This window comes from Orycteropus afer, unplaced genomic scaffold (assembly GCF_000298275.1).
Source record: "Orycteropus afer afer isolate SDZICR_OR568_19922 unplaced genomic scaffold, OryAfe1.0 scaffold00142, whole genome shotgun sequence".
Lineage (NCBI taxonomy): Eukaryota > Metazoa > Chordata > Mammalia > Tubulidentata > Orycteropodidae > Orycteropus > Orycteropus afer.
In genome coordinates, this window is record NW_006921729.1 from 2,613,916 (window position 1) to 2,622,804 (window position 8,889).

Below are 8,889 nucleotides of genomic sequence, written 5' to 3' on the forward strand. Positions count from 1 at the left end.
TCATTCCTCTTTAAACTATTCTTCCTGGCATAGTAGATCATATGGTTGTTTGATTCAAAATGGCCAAAACCAGTCCATTTCAGCTCACTAATGCCTACAATGTCAATCTTTATGCGTTCCATTTCATTTTTGACAACTTCCAATTTTCCTAGATTCATACTTTGTACATTCCATGTTCCGATTATTAATGGATGTTTGTCGCTGTTTCTCCTCAATTTGAGTGGTGCCACATCATCAAATGGAGGTCTTGAAAGCTTTACCTTATTCATATGAGTAAGGCTGATTTTAGTCTGATAATGCAGCTCTTTCCCAGTCCTACTTTGAGAGCTTTCTAAGCTAAGTGAGTCATCTTCCTCCTCTGTATTGGACAATGTTTCTGGACTATTTGTAAAGTTGTGCAATAATGTATCAGACAGTGTTTCTCTGCTATTCATAAGGTTTTCCCTGGCCAATTCTTTGAGAAGTGGATGGCCTCCTCCTTCTTCCTAGTCTATCTCAGTCTGCAAGCCAGGCTGATACCTGTGTAACAGGTGAACCCCACTGGGTTTGAAACACCAGTGGTACAGCCTCAAGACTCACAGCAACACATCACCACAGTAGGACAAAACGACAGACAAGTTTGTCTCCCTTAGCTGTTGGAAACCCCTCCAACCACTCTTACCTAGATCCCTGCGGCTAACTCCTTGATCTGTTCCAGTCCCCTCTGCCTTTTCTGTCCTCTCCCTGCTTTCCCACCTCACTCCTTGTGGGGTGTGGTGTGGGTTCCCTCTCTTTACCTGGGTCCCTGCCGCTGACTCCTCGATCTGTTCCAGTGCTCTTTGCCTTTTCTGTCCTCTGCCTGCTTCCTTTGCCTTTTCTGTCCTCTCTCTGCCTGTTCTTAGGTCCCTGGAATCTGAATGAGAATGTTATTACTTTAAAATCCAAAATGGTTGCCATTTGTAAACATTCAAAATGGCTGCACCCTCTGTCACTTTAAATATCCAAAATGGCTGCCACATGTAAACAATCAAAACAGCTGCACCCTCTGGACAAACAAGAAGGTCAGCGATAAAAAAAAAAAACAAGAAAACCTGCACTATCTGGGGATAGGGCAATAAGAGAAATAAGGCACAGAAGGAGAATAATAAAGAAAAAATGGGAAAAATGCAAAAAGAAAAATAAGGAACGAGGTTAACCATGAGAAAGAAAAAAAAAAAAAAATTGTAACCAGGAACAGGGAAAAGAAAAAAGCTGAAAACTAGCACCTGGGAGGGGAAGAATAAAATATAATAGTAAAAAGGACAAAAGTGTTAATAATAGTAGTAGTTTGAAAACAGACAAAAATAAGCAAACTAAAAACCAGAAAAAAGAGAGGAAAAAAAAATTGGGGGAGGGCAGGGCAGGGCACCCAGGCTCCGTTCAAGCACACAGAGTGGGATGGAGTTCCTGCTGGCCCAGAAGGTGGGTGAGAGTGGGGGATAGCTGAACCTCTGTTCACCAAGCGGGTGTGGGGTATAAGAGTAACAAGGGGAATGTTGCACCTTTTCAGTAGTCCAGGTCCAGAGTGTCCTTGGAGTTACTCAGATATCTTCTAGTTCACAGAATCCATACTTAGTGGGCCGCAAAGCTGCTTTAACCAGTTGTCAGTGCATGTCCCTCTTGGCGTGAGCCTCGGGCTCAGAAGGAGGCCCTGAGAACAGCCCTCCAACATTTAGGAGGCTAGAAGTCCAAACTCAGAGCACCAGCTCTAGGAGAAGGCTTTCTCTCTCTGCGGCTGTGGGGGAAGATACTTGTCTCCCCTGTCTTAGGATTCTGTATTTCACTGTAACACCTCACAGAACTCACAGATACCCAAGGGTTCGTCTCACGTAGTAGTGGTGGAGGCCGGCAGGCTGGCGAGTCCCAAGTCCGTGAGTAGGTCTGGAGGATCCTCCCAATTCTCGGGGTTTGATGAACCTCAGTCAGCAGATCAGATGACAGCTGACATTTCCTTGAGCATTTACCAATCTTGAAGTCCAGGGTCATGCATTCTTTCATATCTCCTACTTCCTTCATGACTACACCTTTTTTTGTTCTTCAGTGTTCTGACAACTGAGTTGCTATTGATGTTAGCTGAGATTTCATCCTTGAATCTTATATTTCTACACATGCTTTTCCTCCTCTCAACTATTCCCATGACTTCTACTATCAGTTTTATAGAGATAACAGCTATAGTTTAAAAAAAAAAAAAAAAAAAACCTAAGTATTCTTGGAGTATATGTAAACGGAACATTTAACTTCCTAAAACTTCAGTAAAATAGTGCTGAGGGATAACAATCAAAAAATTAAGTTAGGCAATTAGTGGGAACAATGGGAAAGAAAAGAAGGCAAGCATCTTTTAAAAGAGCAAAATACTTCAACCATAAATTTGTAAAAGCAATGTTAAAATAGGGCAGTTTCCATTTGCAGAACTCTTAAAAATTGAGAGTTAAGATGAAGCATAGAGCATGATCCTTACTGAAATGGGACCATTGCCTATCCACTGTTTTGGAACTTCCATTGCCCCTCCAAATTTACATCACTGTCCAAGAGGTTCACTCTTAATCCCTTAATAACTCTTAATAACAATGGGCAAAATGATCTGTACAGGTGCCAAGTTGACAAGGGGTGGAATTGTAGTAGTTAAGTTTGTGTGTCAACTTGGCTAGGCCTGGTTGAGTGGCTGGGCAGCTGGATGTAGTATTCCCCATGATGAGACTGGTAATCAACTCCATGGTGGAATGAATCTACTGTGAGCAGCTGAGTAGCTGCCTTAGGGAATGTGGTCTGCTTGCTGTATATAAGCAGAAGCCTTGGGGGATGGTCTCTAGCTTATGGCACATGGACCCTGCATGTAGCCATGTCATTGTTCAGTGGCCTGCATGCTCTGCCAACCTTGGGACTTACAATGGGCTTAAATTAATGGCCTGCCATGTGGTTTGGTAACATCAGGACTGTGCCTTTTTACCTGTCAATCTTGGGTTGAGAGTTAACAGCTAGCAGCTGTCTGAGTGAAGAAACGCCTCTCGCTCCAGTGGGTCAGGAGCAGGAGGCAGAGCTGGACCCCAAGGTTGAGGGGCTTTCACCCAGCCCCTAGAGCCTGGCACTTTGAACTTGAAGTTAAAGCCTCCAAACTAAGAAAATAAACTCTTGTTTTTTCAAGCCATCCCATTTGTGGTATATTCTTGTCAGAGCGGCACTAGGTGACCAGAACAGAATTTGGTACCAAGAGAGTGGGGTGCTGTTCTGACAGACACCTTAAATGTGGAAATAGGAGTGGAGTGCATCCCTGACCCAAGACCTCAGCATATGGCATGAGAGATGGCAGGAGCAGAGCCAAAAGACCAGCATTAAACAGCAGCAGCCTTATCAGCCCATGGGGGAGAAAGCCAGGTGCCATTGTGGAGGTAGCTTCCTGGCGGAGTGGGTTGCCTTCGGGCATTAATTGGTGAAGAGACCAGCATAAAATGGAGTAGCAGGTTGGCCGGCCCATGGAGCAAGCAGAAAGATTTCCAGTGGAGTGGGTCGCCCTCGGGCATTAATCGGCAGAAACAGAATCCCTATCCACAGAAGAGTGTCTCTTTTCCCAGGATGTCCATAAATATACTGGAAGCAGCCCACACCCCTAGGGAAACAACACCCTTTCAATGGATTGGCTGCTCAAAACACATACATCTGATCCCATCATCGGAACAACCCACATCACAACTGCTTAAACCACACAGAATTGTGATCCAGCCAAGTTGACACACAGCTCCAGCTATCACAGCATCTCCTGGGAACAACTTCTCTATAATTCCTTTACCCAAACCAATAACCAAACCCATTGCCATCAAGCTGATTCTGACTCAAAACAACCATATAAGGACAGGGTATAATGCCCCTTAGAATTTCCAAGGCTATAAATCCTTACAGAAGCAGACTGCCTCATCTTTCTCCAGGAGAGCAGGCTGCCGTGTTTGAACCACTAACCTTTCAGTTCATAACTGAGCACTTTAACCACAGCACCCCCAGGACTTCTAATTCCATTATACTTACAAATTCTTTTATTTTAAACACATCTTATAAAGGCAACAAAGGGGTACTTTGATTCTAAACTGTTTACATTCTTCTTGCAGCCTTTACTACCGATGTTGTAAGCCTATAAATTGAAAACATTTTCCACGGTATTTAAGTATCTCTTGTTGTTGTTGTTGTTAGTCTCAGGTAATTTATAATAAAGTTGATGGTTTTTTTTTTAAATTAATATTCTACTTTGACACTATGACTCTGAGTTGTAATATGCCAAATTAAAATACTGGTATTCAGACTACCAAAAATGTTAAAATTTGTTGTTTTATCTCCAATGGTGAAAAACAGAATGGCTTGCCATTTGAAAATTGAAAAAAAAGCAGCAGCAGCTAATAATTCCAAAGAAACAGTGACAATCTGAGAAAAAAATTAAACTAAAGCCAAAAAAGGACAAAAGAAGTGATGGAGACATAACAGGATACATCCAATAATATTATCTGCCGTAATATTAGCTCTAAATTCTCTGGGCTCCCCAATTTAAAATATTTGTATATATATTATGACAGATCCAGATTCATCCATTTAATTTATCTAATAGCACACTGTTTAATAATTTTTCTTTTTAAAATTCATCTCACATTGATCATATGGCATGCACCAGCGCCTATAAGATATATGTTGTTATTGTTGTTGTTGTTGTTGTGTGCCGTCGAGTTGGACCTGACTCATAGCGACCCCTCCTTGGGTTTCCGAGGCGGTATCACTATGGAAGTAGATTGCCCCATCTTCCTTTCAAGGAGTGGCTGGTGGGTTTGAACCACCAGCCTTCTGCTTAGCAGTCAAATGCCTTAGCCACTATGCTACCAGAGCTCCCATAAGATATATAGGATCTGCATTATTCTGAAGATTTTCTGAATATGTATTTCAATATTTTAGAAGCCCTTGCCCTCTGTTATTCTAGAATTATAGTTATTTGATAAATTCTCTTTGCTAAACTCCCAATGAAGATTTCATTAGCTGAGATATTTCACTGTTTGATCATGAAACATTTAGGGAGGGGGTCATCTTCTGTGACACGGATATCGTCATTCCATCTTGGAATTTGCCCTCCTTCTCCACTGGGTGAAATGGTTTATTGACTGTCAATTTGTAAAGTGTTCCCTAGATGTAAGGTGGTAGGAATGGAAATATATTTCAGTGCCTTTCTGTCAAAACAGAATTAACATATGCAATATATCATCTTCTAGCAATGGTGTATGAGAGTTCAGTGAGTGACCTTGAATTTCCATCATTGTATCCATTATTAGTTGACCATAGAGGGTGATCTGGCTGGGAAGTTGTGGTCTCCAGGATCTGACAACTTCCTCTTCTGTCACTTTAGCCTAATAGTTGTTATTATGTGTTTAATTAAAAAAAAAAATTAAAACCTACTCTTCAGATTCATGGATGGATGTATAAACAAACATAGACATTAACAGATACAGAGATTTAAGTCTCCCTCCCACTCTGTCCTCATTTGTCCAGTTTCTTCACCATTTCTCTCCTAACCACCTAACTACTGTTATTTGTTTCTTATGTATTTCCAGTTTCTTTTATGTACTGATAAGCAAATATGAGGGAGCTCTGGTGGCTTAGGCATTTGACTACTAACCAGAAGACTGTCAGTTCAAATCCACCAACCACTCCTCAGAAAGAAGATTGGGCAATCTACTGCGGTAGTGATACCACCCTGGAAACCCAAGGAGGGGTCGCTGTGAGTTGGATCTGACTCAACGGCAGTGAGTTTTGTTTGACTAAGCAAATATGAACATGAATTCTTTGTTTATCTCATTTTATACCCAAAAGTTAGCCTACTGTATAAACTATTCTGTACCTTGTGTTTTTCCCTCTCAATCATAGAAAGTATCCTTGTTCTTTTTTATACCTGTATAATAGTCCATTTCTCGTTATGGTGTCCTAGTTATCTAATCTACTATAACAGAAATACCCTAAGTGGATAGATTTAGCAAACAAAAATTTATTCTCTTACAGTTTAGGAGGCTGAAAGTCCAAATTCAGAGCACCAGCTCGAGGGGAAGGCTTTCTTTCTCTGTGTTTTCTGGTCCCAGGAGGTTCCCATAGCAGGGGACTCAGGTCCAAAGGACGTGCTCCACTCCCAGCTCTTCTTTCTTGGTGGTAGTAAGTCCTCTCTGCTAAATTCTCCCCTTTCATCTCTTGTAAAATAATAGGTGTTGCAGACCATACCCCAGGGAAACTCCTGTTACATTGGATCAGAGTTGTGACAAGATGAAGGGTGTTGCATCCCACCCTAATCCTCTTACAACTGGTTGACTTATCACATCAGAGAATCATGGCCCCCAGCCAAGTTGACACGTATTTTGGAGGAACATAATTCAATCCATGACATATGGATAAATCATAATTTATGTAACCAGTCACCTACTGAGGGAAATTTAGGTTCATTCCAATATTTTATTAGTACTACAATAAATAACCCTGTACATCTGTCATTTTTTTCTATGTACAAGTATACTTTAGGATAAATTTCCAGAAGTGGAACTGTGGGGACAACTGGTCTATGCATTTGTAATTCTGACAGGTATTGCCAGGTTGCTTCCTGTCAGGGTTGCACCAGTTAACTGCCACCCACAATGTACTGGTTCTATTTGATGTGTTTTCTAAAGAGAGAACACATTTTGATCATTTCTTGTTTCCAATCTATAAACATTCATTCATGCAATAAATATTTATTGAGGGCCAACTATGCCCTAAGCATTCTTCTTAAAAAAAAAAAAAACACCACCATCCAGTTGATTCCAACCCACAACAAACCCCTCAAGGTTTCCAAGGCTATAAATCTCTGGAACTGCTTTCAGAGACAAAACTGCCTTGTCTTTCTCCCACAGAGCAGATGGTGGGTTCAAACTGCTGATCTTTTGGTTAGCAGCCCCAGATATATAGCAGTGAAAAAAGCAGACACAAATCTCTTTCATGACATTGTATTGTAACACAGAGATGTGGATGATGAGGGAGAGCATGTATTATACTTTTATGATCATGTAAATCCAGAGACACCAATTGAAACACCAGGCAGGAAACATAAATGTGTGAAGAAGGGCAGGGTAAAAGGTCAGAGGGAGTGGTGAGGACTGTGGAGAACTGAAGACCACAAGGCCTGTGTAAAGGCCACAGCTGCCACTTTGCTGCCATGTGGAAACAAAAGCTTTATGTTAATAGATCTTTCCAGTTTTCAAGAGATACCAGAAATCCAGACTTTCATGTCGTATCTCCCCACTTTAAATGTTGGAAACTAAAGTTTAAAGACAACATGGGTAAATATTATTTTTCAAAGTGAGGCTAGACAAATTGATACTAAAGTTTATATGAGAAAATAACCATGCAAGAATATCTAGGAAAACACTGAGGGAAAAAAACTTTGGGGGTGGCACTAGCCCTACTAGACATTAAAACTCACTATAAAGACTCTTTAATTAAAATAGTGTGGTATTAGTGTCTGAATAGAACGATAGATCATGGAATAGAGTAAAAATCTCAGAAATCAACCTAAATACATATAGTAATTTAGTATATAGTATAGATGGATCTCAAATCATTGAAGCAAAGATTAACTATTTAATAAATGGTGCTGGAACAATAGGATAGCCATGGGATAAAGATAAAACTAGATCTTTATCTCACACCATACAAAAATGCCAAGTGGATCAGAGATCAACTGTAAAAGATGAAGCCATACAAGTACTAGAAGAAAACATTAATGGATTCTTGCATAATCTGAGGGCAGGGAAAGGCTTTCTATTTATGACTCAAAATCCAGAGCCAATAAAAAAACAGATTGATATATCTGACTATAACTCACTGCCATAGAGTAGGATCCAACTCATAGCAACCGCTCCTTGGGTTTCTGAGGCAGTATCACTGTGAGATCGCCCAACCTTCCATCTGAGGAGTGGCTGGTGGGTTTGAACAGCCAGCCTTCTGGTTAGCAGTCAAGTGCCTTAGGCACTATGCTACCAGAGCTCCTATATCTGACTATATACAACGAAAATAATTTTTCATGGAAAGAAATACCATAAGCAAAGTCAAAAGACAATGACAAAATGGGAGAAAATATTTGCAACCTATGTCACTGACAGGAACTCTGGTGGTATAGTGGTTAAAGCATCCAGCTGCTAACCAAAAGGTCAGTGGTTTGAACCCACCAGCTGCTCTGCAGAAGAAAGATGTGGCCATCTGCTTCCATAAAGATTTACAGCCTTGGAAACCCCTTGGGGCAGTTCTACTCTTTCCTATAGAGTCACTAGGAAACAGAATCGACTTAATGGCAGTAGGTTTTGTTGTTGTTGTTGTTGTTGTTCTTATGTAACTGATAAAAGGTCAATATCTTTAACAAAGAAAAAACTCCTAAAGATAGGGTAAATGCGATAAAATAAAAACCAATACAAGAATGAGCAAAAGATATGAACAATCAACCAAAAAACAAACAAAAAAAAAGATAATAAAATGGTTTCTAAACATGAAAATATGTTGAACGCACATAAGAGAAATGCTAAACTACTGATAATAGTATTTCTCTCCTAGTAGACTGGCAAAATTTAAAAATATGACTGCTTTGTAGTGTGGCTGTGGAAAAATAGGCACTGTATGCATTGCTGGTGGGGATAAAAAAGGATACAAGCCTTCTAGAGGGGAAATTGACAATTCCTAACAAAACTACACATGTATTTACCTTTTGGCTCAATTACTGAGCAATTTACCATTAAGATGAAACTCCAACAATACAAAAATTATTCATTGCAGCATTGTTTGTACATGCAAATGCTGGAAACAAAGTAAATGTCATATGGAAGAGTGATTGAATAA